Source organism: Delphinapterus leucas, chromosome 1 (genome assembly GCF_059928025.1).
Source record: "Delphinapterus leucas isolate spDelLeu-1000000601 "Yukka" chromosome 1, BTC_Dleu_Yukka2, whole genome shotgun sequence".
Taxonomy (NCBI): domain Eukaryota; kingdom Metazoa; phylum Chordata; class Mammalia; order Artiodactyla; family Monodontidae; genus Delphinapterus; species Delphinapterus leucas.
Window position 1 is genome coordinate 174,399,585 of NC_143129.1, and position 19,439 is coordinate 174,419,023.

At 38.6% G+C, this 19,439-nt stretch overlaps 1 protein-coding gene across 1 annotated transcript in view; it reads left to right on the forward strand.

The window, feature by feature from the left end:
* The window catches only part of EIF4G3 (eukaryotic translation initiation factor 4 gamma 3), a 366,332-nt gene that overhangs the window by 77,051 nt on the left and 269,842 nt on the right, over nucleotides 1–19,439 (forward strand). Inside the window, exon 3 of the mRNA XM_022551756.3 lies at nucleotides 8,182–8,257. The gene's annotated coding sequence lies outside the window, so the exon portion shown is untranslated. The remainder of the gene's footprint in view (nucleotides 1–8,181; nucleotides 8,258–19,439) is intronic.

Genomic DNA, 19,439 nt, shown 5'->3' on the forward strand with positions numbered 1-19,439 from the left:
CAAATGTATTCTGTTTACATTCAAATGATTGATTACTTATAGTTATGCCCAGAATGAATCAGACATGACTTTGTGACAATTTTATTTTATTTTATTTTTATTTATTTATTTATTTTGCGGTACGCAGGCCTCTCACTGTTGTGGCCTCTCCCGTTGCGGAGCACAGGCTTCAGACGCTCAGGCTCAGCTGCCGTGGCTCATGGGCCTAGCCGCTCTGCTGCATGTGGGATCTTTCCGGACTGGGGCACGAACCCGTGTCCCCTGCATCGGCAGGCGGACTCTCAACCACTGCGCCACCAGGGAAGCCCTGTGACAATTTTAGATGGAAAGAAAACACACATGGACAATAGGTTATTACAGACAACATGAATGTATTAATAAGCAGAGGTAAAGAGAGCTCACACAATCTTTGTTTGCATTGATAATAAGAAAATTGTCTCCCTTCCACTTTACTCTGATAGGATTATACCACATTTGCCTCTCCTCGAGTGGTCAAAAGGAAGTGAGTATTTCACCTAAAAGATAAAGACTAAATAATAAAGACTTAATAAAGACTAAAAGATTTATTAATATTAACAGTACTCAGATATTTGAAGAGCTTTCCTGTGGAGTAGAGCGTACTAGGTATATGGAATTCCTGCATTTGTTGTTAGGTTGACTAGAGCAATGTGGACCTTCCAAGTATAATTTGGTGTGGTTTTCATTGTTGATGAATTAACCATGATTCTTTATTTTATGAAGTTATTTCTTCTGTTAAATGTGGTTTTCTTTGTTACCGTTTTTCTGGTGAACAGAAATACTTTGACTCATTTCTAGATACTATAATTAATCTCCCCTTTGGTATATTGACAAGCAGTATTGATCCACTGGTTTAGTGTAAGTGTGCTTTGGCTTGGGTTTGTTGGCTGTGGATAGAGAAGGATCTTTTCCAGATATTACTGAAGAGAAAAGTTTGTCGGGAGTAGGGTCAAGAAGCTGGCTGGGCAAGTTTCCATGTTGCAAGGTCATTAGGCAGAGTTTCAGGAGAGTATAAGATCCTGTATTTCTTTCTGCCATTGAAAGAAATTCAGTTCACTGCATAAATCCAGCTACCCATTTTCCTGTGGGGCACCTGTTTCGCTATTACTGTTGCATACAACTTCTCTTTGTTTGCTATGTAGATTCTTAGGATGAGCCATACTTCTTTTAAGTCTAGTGGACTACGGGAATTCCCTGGCGGTCCAGTGGTTAGGACTCGGTGCTTTCACTGGCAGGGTCTGGGCTCAATCCCTGGTTGGGGAACTAAGATCCCATAAGCTGTGTGGCATGGCCAAAAAAAAAAAAAATCACTTATCTTAAAAAATAAGTCTGTTGGACTAGATCATGATGATGAAGCGTTTTGAGTTTATGACTCTTTCTAGCAATATTCTAGTGTCTGGGGATAGAGTAGTAGACAAAGTGCTTGCCCCACCATGAAGTTTTAATATTATTATTTAAAAAAATTGTTTAAAAATTACCTACAATGTTATTCACTTTTTTGATAACAGCTTTATTGAGATATAATTCACATAACATAAAATTCACCCATTTAAAATGTATAGTTTATTGGTTTTTAGTATATTTACAGACGTGTAACTATCACCATAGGTTTAGAACCTAATTTTAGATTACTTCAAAAAGAAGCCCATATCCTTTAGCAGTCGTCCCTCCCTCCTCCATTTCCACCCATCCCCTCAGGCCTAAGCATCCACTAGTCTTTTTCTTTTATACTTTTTGTCTGTGGATTTGCCTGTTCTGGTCATTTCATATAAGTGGAATTATACAAAATGTGGTCTTTTGTGACTGGCTCTTTTCACTTAGCATTGTGTTTTCGAGGTTCATCCATGTTGTAGCATGTATCAGGACTTCCATTTCTTTTTATTGCCAAATAAAATTCATTGTATGGATATACTTCATTTTGTTTATCCATTCATCAGTTGATGAAAGCATTGTTTCTACTTTTTGGCTATTGCAAATAATGCTGATTATGAACATTCATTTATTAGGTTTGTGTGCACATGTTTTTATTTCTCTTGGATGTATACCTAGGAGTGAGTATTGCTGAGTCATTTAGTGACTTTATTGCTTAACCTTTGGAGAAACTCAGAACTCACTTATTTTAGATATATAGTTTTATTTATTCTGATAAATGCAGAGTTTTGCAGCCCCACCATACTGAAGATACGGAAAAGTTCCATCACCTAATTACAGTCCTTCAGTGCCATCTCTCTTTTGAAAAAATTTTATTGAAGTATAGTTGATTTACAATGTTGTGTTAGTTTCTGCTGTACAACAAAGTGGTTCAGTTATACATACGTATCTTTTTCATATTCTTTTCCATTATGGTTTATTATAGGATTTTGAATATGGTTCCCTGTCCTATATAGTAGATATTCTGTATATAATTCTATATATAATAGTTGCATTCTATATGTAATAGTTTGCATCTGCTAATCCCAAACTCCCAGTCCACCCCCCACCCCCACCCTTGGCAACCACAAGTCTGTTCTGTATATCTGTGAGTCATTTTCCATTTCGTAGGTAAGTTCATGTGTGTCATATTTTAGATTCCACATGAAGTGATATCATATGGTATTTGTCTTTCTCTTTCTGACTTATTTCACTTAGTATGATAATCTCTAGTTACATGCATGTTGCCGCAAATGGCATTATTTTGTTCTTTTTTATGGCTGAGTAGTATTCCATTGTATATATATGTACCACATCTTCTTTATCCATTCATCTGTCAGTGGACATTTAGGTTGCTTCCATGTCTTGGCTGTTGGAAACAGTGTTGCTGTGAACATAGGGGTGCATGTATGTTTTTGAATTATAGTTTTGTCTGTATATATGCCCAAGAGTGTGATTGCTGGATCATAGTGCTGTCTCTCTTTAGGTAAACTCTTCCCCAGGCCCTAGCCACTATAGTTTTGCCTTTGCCGGAGTGTTACATAAATGGACTCATAGCCATTTTGAGTCTAGCTTCTTTCACTTAACTTAATTAGCATTTGAGATTCACTCATGTTGTTGTATCAGTAATTCATTACTTTTTGGAGCCCTCCTACACTGTTGGTTGGTGCAGCCACTATGATAAACAGTATGGAGGTTCTTCAAAAACTAAAAATAGAATTACAAAATATTAACAGCATGGTCAGCAGCCATTTTCTTTGGCAATATTGGTCTTTTAAAAAAAACAAAACAAAACACAAAACCTAAGCAGAGTATGTTTCTGGGTAAATTTAAATGCGACTGTCAGGAAATCAGTTTGTAAATATGTGGTGAGTTGTGTTCTGAGTTAGAAAACCAGAGTCAGAACAAAGGCATTTCTGGCTAAGCGCTTGGAGACTAATGTTTCTGGATTTGTTTAAAAAAAGAAAAGAAAAGAAAAGAAAGCAATATAATGGTTCTTAGTTGTTAACATTCAAATGGTGATTTCCAGAGACTTTTAGAGCTAAAACACAATGGGAAAGAAGGTATAGGCTTGCAATTCTAAAATCAAAAGAGCTTGGGGAAACTAATTGTTTTCTGAAATTGGCAAAAACTCTGGACAGAAATACAGAAATTTCAATATTCATATATTTTACAGTAGAGATATTAATGTATTTGATTAAGGAGTGCTGCCTTATTAACTTTCTAACAGTGGAAAAATTCTGAATTCCAATAAAGGATTTTGGACCTGAATTAACAGCTCAACATGAAATTGAATTGAAACAAATACTAAAATTGGCTAGTTTTATTTCTGTGAAGTTTTAGTGGCAAAAGATAAGCAGCAATGAAGAAAAAATTATTTATTTATTTACTTATTTTTTGCGGTACGCGGACCTCTCACCGCTGCGGCCTCTCCCGTTGTGGAGCACAGGCTCTGGATGCACGTGCAGGCTCAGCGGCCATGGCTCACAGGCCCAGCCGCTCCGCGGCATGTGGGATCCTCCCGGACCGGGCCACGAACCTGTGTCCCCTGCATCGGCAGGCAGACCCTCAACCGCTGCGCCACCAGGGAAGCCCTGAAAAAATAATTTTTTTTAACACATTCTGTTATAGATCCCAAGGTTAAAGTAGGAGTAGATATGTCATAGTGTTTAGGTTTGAGAATACAGTTTCTGTTTTGCTTTTGTCCATACAGAATTACTAAAGTTGTGACCCCTGAGATTTCTGTAGTTGCTAGGTCGGGTCATTCAGGATGTTCTGCTTTTTGGGGCATTTTACATGCTTGGTGCCTACGTTTGACAGCTTCAAACTCTAGTTTATTCCTGTCCGTTTCATCTTTCATAATAACATGCATTAATCTTACCAGTACACTTTCATACTTGACTTTGAGGATGGGCTCTGTCTTTGGTGCCATTTAGGTAAGTAGAAATTAGCTGGATGCTTTACTGTTATCCGCTGAAGGCTCCATTCTGGAATTTGCTTCTCTTAACTTATCTACAGTCTCTTGGTAGTACAGCTCTAGCCCTTATCTTTTACGAAGCTTTTCTGAGTGTAGGAAAGGGTTAATTTTTTTTTTTTTTAATTTACATTTTTGGCTGCGCTGGGTCTTCGTTGTGGCACACAGGCTCTTCATTGCAGCGTGTGGGCTTCTCTAGTTGCGGCACATGGGCTTCTCTAGTTGTGGTGTGTGGGCTCCAGAGTGCCCGGGTTCACTAGTTGTGGCGCGCCAGCTTAGTTGCCCTGCGGCATGTGGGATCTTTGTTCCCCGACCAGGGATCGAACCCGTGTCCCCTGCATTGGAAGGTGGATTCTTAACCCCTGGACCACCAGGGAAGTCCCTCACTACTTGTTTTCACTACTTGTTTTCTAATTTGTCAAAATCTACCTTTTGAGGAGGTACTGACTATATGTCAAACCCAGGGTCAGATATGATTGCCATAGATTAAGAAGTTTCATCCTGGTGGGAGTTCATCATCCTTGAAATGTCGGTAAACATCTGTGCTCAGAAAATTATAGGTCTCCTCTTTCCTTCATGGTGTAAGTAGGAAATGTTCAGATCATTATGTAATCTCCTCATAGCTCCTTGGATTTCTCTGATGAATATCTGCCCAATTGACATTTAGTGGAGAGTATGTAGTGAGTACTATAATAATCAGAGTCTACTGTGTTTTACTACTCTTGTTTAACCCTCAAATTTTGTTTCTGAAGTTTGTCTTTTAATTTTTTATTAGAAAGAAGGTGGGGAATTAGAAGTTTTTCGCATTTATAGTTCTATTTTGGGTTGGCCATAAAGTTCGTTTGGGTTTTTTCCATAACATGTTATGGAAAAACGCAAACAAACTTTATGGCCAACCCAATACTTGAGTCTTATTAATTCGGTTCTTACATAGCAGCTGTCTAATCTTGCTAGCGATTATGCTTGTATTTCCTAATGACATAATATAAATCATAGCAGTTTGAAGTACAGAAGTGTCAAGTGGGTGTGCTACTGTATTTCAGTCATGAGATTTAAAAAATAAAAACAGTGTGGTCTGGAGCACTGCACATGCATATTACGCTGCTCATTGTTTGAATTAGAATTTTAAGTGGTATTATGAGAAGCTGTTTGCTTGTCATGTTGAACTGAAAGGGAGGTAAGCATCCAGTGATTTATGTTGGAGATACAGAGCTTGGTGAGAGCTGGTAATCTTAATGACAGGCAGAATTAGGAAGTATGTAGTGTAAGAGCTTTACATGTGTGCCATTTCTTTGAAATTCACCTGTTTCTGGAGAAAATGCCTAGCATTGCTTATCTCATACTGATTTATCTAGGCCTTTTTAGTGGAAGGAGGGGGTGCTAAACAGCCTAGTTGCAAATTACTAAAATACCATTAAAAAATTGAGATATAATTCACATACCATAAAATTCACAATTTTAAAGTGTACAGTTCAGTGGGGTTTTTTTTAAACCATATTTATGAAGATGTGCAACCATCACCACTACGAATTAAGGAGAAAATTGCTCCGTAAAATAAGTTCCCTTGGTTTCATGCATTACGTGCCCAGTCTGCAGTAGTGTGTTCATTTGCCGTTGGGCAGGTGATTCAGCCTGGGCCAAGAATTTGGGACTGCTTAGAAGTTTTAGAGTGACACTCCATTGACTCTTTTATGAGATGAACTACTAATTTAATTCTGTCCAGAATATAGGGGCAACCATATTTTGACCAGGTTGTGATAATGCTTTTTTACTATGCTATAAAGTATTCTGCCCACGGGCGCGTCGATGTAATAGGAAGAGCACTGTCTTTAGAATACAGAAGAAACCTGACCTGGCCTTAGTTAGCCTTGTTAACTTGGGCAAATTACTTCATTTTGCTGCGACTAAGTTTATAGGAGATACTGTAAAATGGTTCATTGAGGACAACATGGTTGGTTAGGCTTGCCGCATGCTCTAGATTCAGATCTCCTGACTTCGGTTTTCAGTTTTCTTTTATAGAACTATGTTTTTGTCTTAAATATTTTTATCCAAATGGTCTTTTAAGAAACAATTTATTAATCCACAATATTCTGTTGGTAGTTTTCAGAGAGGGGAATAAATGACGTCAATATTCTTTATGTGACCAAGGAAAAAGAATGTTTGTTACTGGAATATTGACCAAATATATGATTGCCTCTTTAGAAGTCTTGTAGTTAACAGTAATATTGTTAGCCAGTAAAGTTACTAATAGAAATCAGGAGCCTTAACCTTTCCTAGTAAGGTTAAATGGTATAGCTCAGCTCTTGGGGCCTACTACCGGTGACTCATTTGAGAACTTATTCCCACCTAGTGACAGTTGGCCCTAGCTCGAAAAACTACTAGCAGTTGGCCTTGTAGAAGAAAGAACAGTCTCATATTTTCTACCATTCATGTGACCACAATGCAGCACCATAATTCAAAGAAAGTTTTATTTTGGCTAGGGGTAATCTTCATTCTGAAAGAATTGACAAACTAATATAAAGGACTTTTGTCCTGAAACTTGTTAGGCTTATGTTTTCTACATTGCAAACATATATACAGTTTCTTTGGATGAAGCAGTTCCTTCATGAAATGTTTCAGCTTTGTTATTTCTCAGTGCAGCATTTTAAATCAGTTCTTTGTGTGTAGGGGATGATGGTAACGCGTGGAACTGTTGTCTGAGGTTGCTAGTTTGAAGAACTAACTAGAGACTGGTACAGTGTTACTAATTTTGAATGACTAAAGCGTTGGGTTTTTTGGTTTTGTTCTGTTTTGTTTTCCCTCTCCACCTCAGTAAACTTTTGCTACTTGGATATAAAGAATTTTACTTCTAAAGATTCTCTTAGACCTCTGCAACTTGTGGTCATTCATATAAAATTATTATTTGCAGCTGTCACTTTTTCTTCCTTACTGTTTCATTAAGTTAGACGGGAACATGATGTGAGAACTATTAAATATTAGTTAGGTTGAAGAAATAATTCTGTCTTATTTTGGGTTTATTATATTTGTAGTCTTTCTTTTAAAATACATTTAAATTATACAAATACTTCACATTTATGGTAGAAAAGGCAGTTATGTAATCCTGTCATCCAGAGATAATTGCTGTTAACCTTCTGTGCCAAGTCTCTTGGTTGTCATTCTTACAGAGGTAAAATACCACCTTACCAGGGAGAAGAGCTTATGTCTTTCAGTTTTGAAGCTGAATAAAACGATAGCCTTTTGTCTTTTGAAGAATATCCTGACACGTTGAAATATTTTAAACTAAATTACAGTGGAGAGCCTCTTTCATAAAAATGAGGAGTTGGTGGGTAGATATTGGGAAAATAACAGCTAAAAAGGAAAAACAAGGAAACAATTGTATTCGCAGAACAGACTAGGCCTTTGTCAGCAATTTCCACGTTGATGAATTCGTCTTATCTTTCTGAATATCCTGCTTATACTTCCTTAGTCTTTTTCTCTAGAAAGTAAAGGTAGTAGATTCTCATCATGGGCCTAAAGTTAGGAGGCTTGTTGTATGATTTTTATTTGTTTTGAGTTTCCATGGAATGTTTATAACGGGAATCACTTTTGGAGAGACTGATCTAATCACATTAGGAAATTTGAAATACTTTGTTTTCTAGTTTCTCTGGAGAAATAAGTGTATAACTCCACTAGCTGGATTACAAAGTTTGGGTCATTGACAGAAATTTGTGGTTGTAATTTGCTCTTACTGCTAAAGCAGTTCATTTTCGAGTTCTCTTATCCTTAACTCGCTCTTCTAGAATTCCTAGAGGACCTGTGCAGCAGCCTCTCGAGGATCGAATCTTCACTCCTACTGTCTCGGCAGTGTACAGCACGGTGAGTACCTCAGGGTTGTTTGTCAGACTGTGTGTGTTCTTTGCACATGAACCTTCGATATTATAGGCAGTGTTTGTTAGATTGGTACATAATAGGCTTTTGACAGAAAAGTTCAATCAAATCTCGAACAGAATTAGATGTATATAATATAATAAGGTGAATAGGTTTTTTCCCCTGTCATCTTAATTTAAGAAGTAGACATGAAAGAAACATTCTGTTAAGGTAGATTGACTTGTACACATGTGTTCTTTTTCCTCCCTTTTCCTCCTTCCATAAATATTGTGATTCTTCTAGGACACTGAGTTTTAATTTTCTTTTGGATATTTTTTCTTAAATTTTAATAAATTTTACACTTTTAACTTAAATTTTTTATTTTACTTTTTTCCTTCTTTGATTACATATAAAAATGCAGAAAGTTTAGAAAAGAGAACAGTGGTTAATGGGAGTAAATTTAAATATTTATGTTAAATGATAGATTCAAATTCATAAATGAAGGGAAATTTAAAAGTTAGAGGATGAAGATAATAAAATTAGAAGCAGATTACAGGGGTATTACAGTGAGCCTAAGGGAATTTAGGGGAGAATCGAGGAGCTGGACATGTCTTTTTTTGGGGCTGTGCCATGTAGCTTGCGAGATCTTAGTCCCCCAGTCAGGGATTGAACCCAGGCCCTCGGCAGTGAAAGCACGGAGTCCTAACCACTGGACTGCCAGGGAATTCCTGGACATATCTTTATTTTTTAAATTAAAAAAATTTTTTTTTCTAAGGGAGGGGGGATCTCTCCCCTTATTTTCTCTTTCTTTTTTTAAGAATTTATTTATTTTATTTATTTTTGGCTGCGTTGGGTCTTTGTTGCTGTGCATGGGCTTTCTCTAGTTGCAGTGAGCGGGGGCTACTCTTCATTGTGGTGTGTGGGCTTCTCATTGGGGTGGCTTCTCTTGTTGTGGAGCACGGGCTCTAGGCACGCAGGCTTCAGTAGTTGTGGCACACGGGCTCAGTAGTTGTGGCTCTAGAGCACAGGCTCAGTAGTTTTGGTGCATGGGCTTAGTTACTCCACAGCATGTGGGGTCTTTCCGGACCAGGGGTTGAACCTGTGTCCCCTGCATTGGCAGGAGGATTCTTAACCACTGAACCACCAGAGAAGGCCTAAAATTTTTTTATATTTATTTATTTGGTTGCGTGGGGTCTTAGTTGCAGTAGGTGGGCTCCTTAGTTGCGGCTCCAGGGCTCCTTAGTTGTGGCATGAGAACTCGCAGTTGCAGCATGCATGTGGGATCTAGTTCCCTGACCAGGGATTGACCCTGTGCCCCCTGCATTGGGCGCTCAGAGTTTTATCCACTGAGCCACCAGGGAAGTCCCTGGACATGTCTTTGTAAAAAAATTTTATTTATTTTTATTTATTTATTATTTTTGGCTGTGTTGGGTCTCCGTTGCTGCACGCAGGCTTTCCCTAGTTGCAGTGAGTGGGCGCTACTCTTGGTTGCGGTGCGCGGGCCTCTCATTGCAGTGGCATCTCTTGTTGCGGAGCATGGGCTCTAGAGCACGTGGGCTTCAGTAGATGCAGCGCGTGGGCTCAGTAGTTGTGGCTCGTGGGCTCTAGAGTGTAGGCTCAGTAGTTGTGGCGCACAGGCATAGTTGCTCCGCGGCACGTGGCATCTTCCTGGACCAGGGCTCGAACCTGTGTCCCCTGCATTGGCAGGCGGATTCTCAATCACTGCGCCACCAAGGAAGCCCTGGACATAGCTTTTAATGTTTCATTTCATCATACCATTCATCCTTGGAAATAGGGTGCTTTAAAGAAACTCACAGTATAGTGAGAGAGATGAGTAAATAAATAATTGTAATCCAAGTGATATGATGAAGCAATAATTCTTATCCTTTTGGGTTATAAATTACTTGTAGAATCTGAAAATAGTCACAGTGCTTTCTCCTCAAAAAAGAGCATATACCAAGTGTTTACGTATAATTTCAGAACTTCACAGATGTCCATCAGGCCATTCATAAGGCTCGGGTTGAGAACCTTTGATTAGAGATATGACCATGCTATTATATGGGAAAGGGAGAAGTTGCTTCATTGAGGAAGTGACACTAAGCTGGAAGGTATAAGACTTCTAAGCAGGGCTTCCCTGGTGGCGCAGTGGTTGAGAGTCCGCCTGCTGATGCAGGGGACACGGGTTCATGCCCTGGTCTGGGAAGATCCCACATGCCGCGGAGGGGCTGGGCCCGTAAGCCATGGCCGCTGAGCCTGCGTGTCCGGAGCCTGTGCTCTGCAACGGGAGAGGCCACAGCAGTGAGAGACCCGCGTACCGCAAAAAAAAAAAAGGACTTCTAAGCAGAAAAGGGAAGAAGAGGCCTCTAGGAAGTGAAAAATTAGAGGCATGGTTAATGGAATGGTCAGTAGTCAGAAGTGTGGCATGTGTGCTAGGTTTTGTAGCCAAAGTAGAGATGAGAAAAGTGAGTTTTGCAGGTTTTAAGGTTGTCCTAAAGAGATAGAAGTTCATCATGCAGGTAATGGGTAAGGTAATTTTTTTTCTTGGTTTGCTTAAAACAAGTCTCAGTTTACACCTATTGTAGATCAACTAAACACCTGTTAATTACTTTTTGAATCCTCTGTAACTCTTAAAATGGTCCCAGTTTGGATGATAAACTATATATGCTCACTGTACTAATTGGGAACCTTCAATTTACATTAAAAAAATAACCTTTAATTTTTTTCTGGCACAAACTTCCTCCAGGCCAGAGTTGTTTGTTTGTTTAAAGTACTGAGGTTGGGGACTTCCCTGGCAGTCCAGTGGATAAGACTCTGTGCTTCCACTGCAGGGACACGGGTTCGATCCCTGGTTAGGGAACTAAGATCCCGCATGCTGTGTGGCATGGCCAAAAAAAAAAGTACCGAGCTTAAAGGCTGTAGAATTTTATCAGGCATAACTCTTAACATGTAATTTTTGCTAATTATGAAAGTATACCTTCAACATTAAATTATTTTCAAAATTAGGATAGGAAAAAGAAGATGAAAATTTCTAGTAATCTTGACTGATTTCTAGAGGCATCTACTATAACCGTTTTTTGGTATAGTTCCTTTGTCTCTTTCTGTGTTGTAGGCTCTGTATAATATTTTTTTTTTTTTTTTTTTTTTTTTTATGTGGTACACGGGCCTCTCACCATTGCGGCCTCTCCCGTTGCGGAGCTCGGGCTCCGGACGCGCAGGCCCAGCGGCCATGGCTCACGGGCCCAGCCGCTCCGCGGCATGTGGGATCCTCCCAGACCGGGGCACAAACCCATGTCCCCTGCATCGGCAGGCGGACTCTCAACCACTGCGCCACCAGGGAAGCCCTATCTCTTAAGCTTTTAATGTGTGTCAGACACTGTTCTAGATGTTGGGAATATAGTAGTGAGCAAACTAAACCTGCAGTCCTCATGGAGCTTACTTTTTTGTGAGATAGAAAGATAGTTAAATAAAAAAAAAATATATTTGCAATATGCTATTAGGTGGTAATAAATGCCTTGATGAAAACGAGGCGAGATAAAGGGATAAGGAATGACTGGACATCCTACTTTAGCTAGGGCTCCCAGGGAAGTTTTATCTGAAAAAATGGCATTTAAGTAGAAACTTAAGAAGTAAGGGAGTGAGATTGTAGATTTTAGGGAAAGAGCACTTCTGGTAGAAGAAAGAGCAGTGCAGAGGCCCAGAGATAGAATCTGGAGCATCAGATTATATAGGGTACTATAGACCATGGTAAAGATTTTGGATTTTAATCTAGGTGTGACGGAAAGGCATTGGAAATTTAAGAACAGAAGATGTGATTTTTTTTTTTTTTAAGGTGACTGTACCTACTGTATAGAGGATAGACTGATGAGGGTAGGTGGTTGTGGTTGTGAGGTGGAAAGCAAGACCAGTAGGCGGTTATTGTAGTAATATAGGCAAATGATGGTGGCTTGCTCTAAGCTGGTAACAGTCAAAGAGAGGAGATGGGGTTTGCTATATATTTTGAAAATGGAGTCAATAGGATATGATGATAGCTTGGATGTGGGATGTGAGAGAAAGAAGAGTAAAGGAAGATGTCGTGGATCGTCGCTTGAGCAACTGAGTGGATGAACATGGTACTATTTATAGGAAGGAACACTGGGTGAGGAACAGGGTCTTTGTTGAGAAAAATTTATATATGTGAACATTATTTTTGTGAGGAGTTAAGCATTAGGTTGTTTCCTGTCGTGAATAACCTACTGAATTTTAACCCTTTTCTGTATTTTGGATTATTTTATAGAGTAACTTTCTAGAAATGCAATTCCTGAGTTAAAGTGTAGGCATGTTATTAAGATTACTCATAAATGAGGACATGTGACTTCGTAAACTTAGTGCTTTAGAGAGGAGATAATCAAAATCCTGTGAGTAGCACAGTGCCTGCTACACAGTTTATGTGAATTGTTTTGCATCTAAAGTTTTGAATTTAGTTTTGAGTTAGATCAAATTTGACTTTTACTATTAAAAGCTACTGCCATATTTGTGGTCCTTCAGTTAATTTAAAAATTGGGTGTGTCAGTTATATGTGATGCCTATTCTGGAAGGACCAGGGGTTTTAGACAGTAAAAAGTTACCTTAAAATACGATGTCTCTACTTTTTGATCACTTATTTCCATTCTTGGTAATTTAAGTCTCTTCCCCACTTTTACAATATGCTGTTGTGCCCATTAACGATGAGTAGGAGGGTAGTTGACCAGGTGCTTAGTCTCCCTTTTTCTCAGCCCCAAGGTTATGTATTGGTCATTATTCTCTAGTGTCTAGGTCCATTAGCATCATTTATGGCATTTAGTGTCATATAATAAAGGCTAACCTTCAATTCACCTCCTCCTGGCTCCTCATATGGTGCCCATATGTCACTGTAATTGAGTTGGTTAAATTCCTTGAAAGGCAGAAAGACACCTGGATAGTCTTTAAAAATTATACAAAGATTTTGCTTTTTAATGTCTGATATGGAGGCTATATGCCCTTTTGTCAGCCAATTTAGGTAAGTTCTCTGCTGCTAATCAAAGAGGTATCAGAAGTAGGGCTCAGCTTTTATAATGCCTTCATTTTACATTTTAGCATGCTTATTATTTATTTATTATAGTCTGGTTTATCTAAGTTTCTCCTTGGAATATTTATCAGGGATGAGAGGGATACTTTTGTCATTATTCTTCATTAACCATAATTAGGGTGATTCGTCATATGAACAAGAAAAGAATAAAGCCAGTATTTTTTAAATGCTAGTAAGAGCAGTATATACTGTGGTAGAGAGGAAATGGCACAACTAAAGAGGCATGAGCTAATCTGAAGTATATTCATTAATAACTGTCTTATTGGCACGCTTCTGAGGAACAAAATGTGAAATTTTACCATGTTGTATATTTTTGGCTTATATAGTCAGCCCTCCGTATCCAGGGGTTCCTCATCCTCAGATTCAACCAACCGTGGATCGAAATGTTTGGAAAAAAAGATTTCAGAAAGTTCCAAAAAGCAAAACTTGAATTTGCTGTTTGCTGGCAGCTATCTACATAGCATTTACATTGTTTTAGGTATTAGTGTAATCTAGAGATGATTTAAAATATAGGAGAGGATGTGTGTAGATTATATGCGAACACTAAGCCATTTTATATAAGAGACTTGAGCATCCTCGGATTTTGGTATCTGTGGGGGGAGTGGGTCTACGAACCAATCCCTCTCAGATACCTAGGGATAACTGTATATCTTATTTAGAGAAATTAGATTTTATGACTATTAAACCAGTATTTTTAACATAATTACAGAGATAAACTTAATAAATGTTTTTTTTGGAATAGTGACTTTACTACAAGAAGCAGCAGTCTATATTCTAGGGGATTGGAAGGGCTGTGTTATTAACTGCTTACGAAAAATTCCTTTCAATAAATTATTTAATTTGAATAAATTACTCCTTAATGTCATAACATTTCACAATGCTTTTTTTTTTTTCCCTGTACGCGGGCCTCTCGCTGTTGTGGCCTCTACTGTTTCGGAGCACAGGCTCCGGACGCGCAGGCTCAGCGGCCATGGCTCACGGGCCCAGCCGCTCCGCGGCATGTAGGATCTTCCCAGACGGGGTCACGAACCCGCATCCCCTGCATCGGCAGGCGGACTCTCAACCACTGCGCCACTAGGGAAGCCCCCACAATCCTTTTTAGTCAGCTTATACTTCATAAGGTTTTGATTCTGTCATCCTGTAGCTCTGTGTCATGTAATTAGAAAGTCAGCTGATACATATTAAGTAGGCCAACATGTCAATGGAGACCTCTGCACAGAGACAAAATTTAGCTTGGGTTGATCGACACTCTTTAAGCAGTTGTGTCCAGCCAGATGTAAATCCACTTAATTGCCCTATAATCCAGCACAGAGTAACAATCCATTTTTTCCCCCCAATGGTAAAACACCAGCTGAACTCATTATTTGTTGGTTTATTTATACTTTTTTTTTTTTTTCTGCGGTACGTCTCACTGCTGTGGCCTCTCCCGTTGCGGAGCACAGGCTCCGGACGCGCAGGCTCAGCGGCCATGGCTCACGGGCCCAGCCGCTCCGTGGCATGCGGGATCCTCCCAGACCGGGGCACGAACCTGTGTCGGCAGGCGGACTCTCAAACACTGCGCCACCAGGGAAGCCCTATACTTTATTTTTAAGAACAGCGTTGTTCAGTGTATTTGATATATAGGATATGTAGTGCTTGTGATTTAAATATATCTGAAGTGTAGTATTTAAAGTGTATAATTTGGTAAGTTTTATTATAAGTTTATAGCAATAAAAACCTCTACCACAATCAAGAAAATTAACATACCCGTCACTCCCAAAAGTTTCCTCATGGCTTTGTCATGTTTCTACCTTCCCCCACCGCTGGTCCGCTTTCTGTCATTATGGATTCATTTGCATTTTCTAGACTTTGTTTTTTCACTCAGGTTAATTATTCTGAGATTTATCCATGTTGCTGTGCTTATCATTAGTTTATTCCTGGAAAAAAAGTAGACTATGGGCTTAAAATTTAGAGTTGTCATAATCATGTTTCATATATTATTTTTTCCTCCTAATAATAGAGTTTGGTTTTTGCTAAACATAATGTAAATCATAATGATTATACAATTTGGCAGTTTTCTTTTTTAATACAACATTGCATTGTAAATAATTGTCATGCTGTTACATAGCATTTATAAACATTATGTTAACAGCTTAAGTAAGTAGCATGTCAATGAGATGAACCATAATTTACATAATCAGTTAATTTACAAGCTAGTGTTTGGTTTAAAGATCCCTTCTTCTTTATTTTCTATTTTAAATAACTTTGTGATACATACATATATAAAATACATATTCATACATATATATGTGTATATATTTTTTCTGTTTAAACAGGGTTATTTCCTTTGGCTAACATACCCAAAAGCAGCTTTACTAGGTTAAAATATTGGATTGGCCAGAAGTTGCATTGTTTTTTTCCGTAAGATGGCTCTAGTAGCGCTTAGTGGTCTTTAACTTCATTCGAAACAGTTTTCTTAGATTCTATTGTGACAGCTGTCCTATCAGCATGCATTAAAAAAAAAGAAACATCAAAATTGGTGAATTTTTGTATAGCCGTTTTAATATTGAAGGAAGAAAAAAAGCAACATTTTTGGCATATTATGTTTTATTATTTCAAGAATGGTAAAAATGCAACTGAAATACAAAAAAAGATTTGTGCAGTGTATGGAGGAGGTGCTGTGACTGATCAAATATGTCAAAAGTGGTTTGCGAAGTTTCGTGCTGGAGATTTCTCGCTGGACGATGCTCTGTAGTTGGGTAGACCAGTTGAAGTTGATAGCGATCAAATCGAGACATTAATTGAGAACAATCAACGTTATACCACATGGGAGATAGCCAACATACTCCAAATATCCAAATCAAGTGTTGAGAGCCATTTGCACTAGCTTGGTTGTGTTAATAGCTTTGATGTTTGGGTTCCACATAAGTTAAGCAAAAAAAACCCTTCTTGACTGTATTTCCGCATGCGATTCTCTACTTAAACATAAGGAAAATGTTCCGTTTTTAAAAAAATTATGGGGCTTCCCTGGTGGCGCAGTAGTTGAGAATCCTGCTGCCAATGCAGGGGACACAGGTTCGATCCCTGGTCCGGGAAGATCCCATGTGCCGCGGAGCAACTAATCCCGTGCACCACAACTCCCGAGCCTGCACTCTGGAGCCCGCGAGCCACAACTACTGAGCCCGCGTGCTACAACTATTGAAGCCTATGCGCCTAGAGCCCATGCTCTGCAACAAGACAAGCCACTGCAATGAGAAGCCCGCGCACCGCAATGAAGAGTAGCCCCTGCTCACCGCAACTAGAGAAAGCCCGCACACAGCAACGAAGATCCAGTGCAGCCAAAAATAAATAAATCAAACAAGTAAATTTAAAAAATAAAAAAAACAAGTTGTGACGGTGATGAAAAGTGGATACTGTACAGTAACGAGGAATGGAAGAGTTGGTGGGGCAAGCGAAATGAACCACCACCAACCACACCAAAGGCTGGTCTTCATCCCAAGAAGGTGATGTTGTATATATGATGGGATTGGAAGGGAGCCCTCTATTATGACCTCCTTCTGGAAAACCAAACGGTTAATTCCAACAAGTACTGCTCCCAGTTAGACCACCTGAAAGCAGCACTTGATGAAAAGCATCTGGAATTAGTCAACAGAAAATGCATAATCTTCCATCAGGATAACTAACGCAAAACCTCATGTTTCTTAAATGACCAGGCAAAAACCGTTACAGCTTGGCTAGGAAGTTGCGATTCATCCGCTGTATTCACCAGACATTGCACCTTCAGATTTCCATTTATTTCAGTCTTTACAAAATTCTCTTAATGGAAAAAATTTCAATTCCCTGGAAGACGGTAAAAGACACCTGGAACAGTTCTTTGCTCAAAAAGATTAAAAGTTTTGGGAATTATAAAGTTGCCTGAAAAATGGCAGAAGGTAGTGGAACAAAACGGTGAATACGTTGTTCAATAAAGTTCTTGGTGAAAATGAAAAATGTGTCTTTTAGTTTCACTTAAAAACCTAAGGAACTTTTTGGCCAACCCAATACACACACTATAAAGATAATACTCTTCACATACTGTAAAGTTACGGGCCTTTATGTTGCTGCAAGCATTATGGGAGTCTATCCATTTCATTTTATCTTGATAGTTTCAGGTCTTCTCATTTTCAAACATCTTTGCTAATTCGATAGGTCAAAAGTGCTATTTAACAATTCACAGGAGAGGAAATTGGCAGGTTAAGTGACTGTGGAAGGTTTACATTGATAAAATAATGATGTCATATTTTGGTTGTAAAATTAACAAAGGTTTAATTATATACCCAATTCTCAGTTGTAGGGACGTACTATTTAGGAATTTTTAGGACTTTTTTCTTAGCTTTTTTTTCCTGTTTAATATTTTTGAATTACTGGGTATAGAAAAGGAATGAAATTTTCCTGTTTGTTGTGGCAAGAAGGTTGTAAGGAAGATTGTAGTTTTAAAATTATTATTGTCGCTTTTCTCCAGTGGCATTGCTGAGTGATATTCAACCACAGTTGGAAATCCAAATTTTTGTATTTGGAATTTAATAAAAGATGAAAATCACGTTTAGCGATACATGTACATACATATATTTAAATTGTGTAAAATACAACTAACATAAAATTTACCACCTTAATCAGTTTTAAGTGTACACTTAAGTTGTACTAAATATATTCACGTTGTTGTGCAAATACCATTACCATCCATTCCCAGAACTCTTATCATCCTGTAAAACTGTACCTATTAAATAACAACTTCATTCTTCTCTCTCCCCAGTCCCTGGAAACCACCACTCTGCTTTCTTTCCCTATGATTTTGACTATTTTAAGTACCTCGCATAAATGCAATCATACAGTATTTGTCTTTTTTTGTGACTGTCTTATTTCACTTAGCATAATGTCCTCAGTGTTCATCCACATTGTTGCATGTGTCAGAATTTTCTTTCTTTTTCAGGCTGAATAATGTCCCAATGTATGTGTATTGCACATTTTTGCTTATCCATTCCTCTGTCAACGGACACTTGGTTTGTTTCATCATTATAGCTATTGTGAAGAATGCTGCCATGATACCTCTTTGAAACCCTGCTTTCAGTTCTTCTGGGTATATGCCTGGAAGTAGAATTGCTGGATCATATGATAATTTTATTTTTAATATTTTGGTGAATCGTTGTACTATTTTCTACAGTGACTCTGCCATTTTACATTCCCACCAATAGTGTACGAGGATTCCAATTTCTCCGCATCTACTCCAACCCTTGTTGTTTTCTGTTTCTATGGGTTTTTTTTTTTTTTTTTTTTTTTTTTTTTTTGCGGTACGCAGGCCTCTCACTGTTGTGGCCTCTCCTGTTGTGGAGCATAGGCTCTAGACGCGCAGGCTCAGCGGCCATGGCTCACGGGCCCAGCCGCTCCGTGGCATGTGGGATCCTCCCGGACCGGGGCACGAACCTGTGTCCCCTGCATCGGCAGGAGGACTCTCAACCACTGCGCCACCAGGGAAGCCCCTCTTTGGGTTTTTTTTGATAGTAGCCATTCTAATGGGTATGAGGTGGTGTGTCACTGTAGTATTGATTTGCATTTGCATAATGATTAGTAATGTTGAACATCTTTTCATGTGCACCTTGGCCATTTGTATATCTTCTTTAGTGAAATATCTATTCAAGTCTCCTGCCCATTTTTGAGTAAAGTTGTTTGTCTTGTTGTTCAGTGTTAGTAGTTTTCTGTATATTCTGGATATTAATCCTGTATCAGATATATGATTTGCAGATATTTTTCCCATTCTGTGCATCGCCTTTTTACTCTGTCAGTAGTGTGTTTTGAGGCACAAAATTTTTTTCATATTCATGACGTGCAAGTTGTCTATTTTTCCTTTTGTTACTGGTGCCATTGGTGTCGTTTTTAAGAAATCATTGCTAGATCCAGTGTAATAAAGATTTTGTTCTAGGTTTTCTTCTAAGAGTTTATTGTTTTAGGTCTCATATTTAGGTCCTTATCCATTTTGGGTTAATTTTTGTATATGGTGCTAAGTAAGGTCCAACATTGTTCTTTTGCACGTGGACATTCAGTTTTCCCAGCCCCATTTGTTGAAAAGACTGTTCTTTCCCCATTGAATGGTCT